Source organism: Gekko japonicus, unplaced genomic scaffold (genome assembly GCF_001447785.1).
Source record: "Gekko japonicus isolate JY-2015 unplaced genomic scaffold, Gekko_japonicus_V1.1 scaffold1447, whole genome shotgun sequence".
NCBI lineage: Eukaryota > Metazoa > Chordata > Lepidosauria > Squamata > Gekkonidae > Gekko > Gekko japonicus.
The window spans coordinates 73829-74464 of record NW_015176015.1 but is presented as its reverse complement, the minus strand read 5'-3'; the positions used below and the strand labels follow the sequence as shown (position 1 = coordinate 74464).

The 636-nt window shown below is 50.9% G+C and overlaps 1 protein-coding gene across 1 annotated transcript in view; it reads left to right on the top strand.

Moving 5' to 3' along the window:
- Positions 1–231: 231 nt before the first annotated feature.
- Positions 232–636, top strand: part of LOC107123329 (platelet-derived growth factor receptor beta-like) — a gene marked incomplete at its 3' end in the record, with an annotated part of 70684 nt that continues 70279 nt past the window's right edge. The window contains exon 1 of the mRNA XM_015426570.1: positions 232–329. The remainder of the gene's footprint in view (positions 330–636) is intronic.

Sequence of the window (636 nt, the reverse complement as noted above, 5' to 3'; positions counted from 1 at the left end):
CCAAGTAGGATTTAAAAATCAATCTTGGCTTCTTTTGTTGCTCTAAAGCCAGCTCCAGAGTTACTGGAGACTGAGCAGCGCGTCTTGGATGCTGTCGAATGCTCTGGGGTGCAATAAAATGCGCTAGAGAGGCACCAGCCGGACAGCGGGCGTGCAGGACAGCGGGGGCTGTTCTCTCCCTCCCCAAAACTTTTTTTTTGGTAAAGACTCCGCTGAAGGAAGTTTGGCCGTGGACTCGGCAAAGCGCGGTACTCCAGAAGGGTGGGGGGAGAACACCCGTCACTCGCAACGTCTAGGCACTCTTCTGTGCTGCCCTTCTACAAAATAAGGTAAGTCCTAATCAGTCTGTTTTGCTCTAATCAGCTAACCTCCTCTTTGCCTTTCCAGCCTAAGCAAGCTGCAGTGGAAACTCCTTTAGCAATTCCAGATGTGGAGTGCCCCACAGCACTGTTCCTTTTCCATGTTACCTTCCAAAAGGCCAAACCCAGCCTGCACCCTTTGCAGACTCTGGATCCTCCACTCTCTCTCTTGCTTTTGCAGCGCTCCAAAGGAGTCCTATAGAGTGGGCGCAGGACCTTTGATGCTTGAAAGCTGTGCAAAAGAAACAACAAAAAAGCAAACCCTTCAACTCCGGAG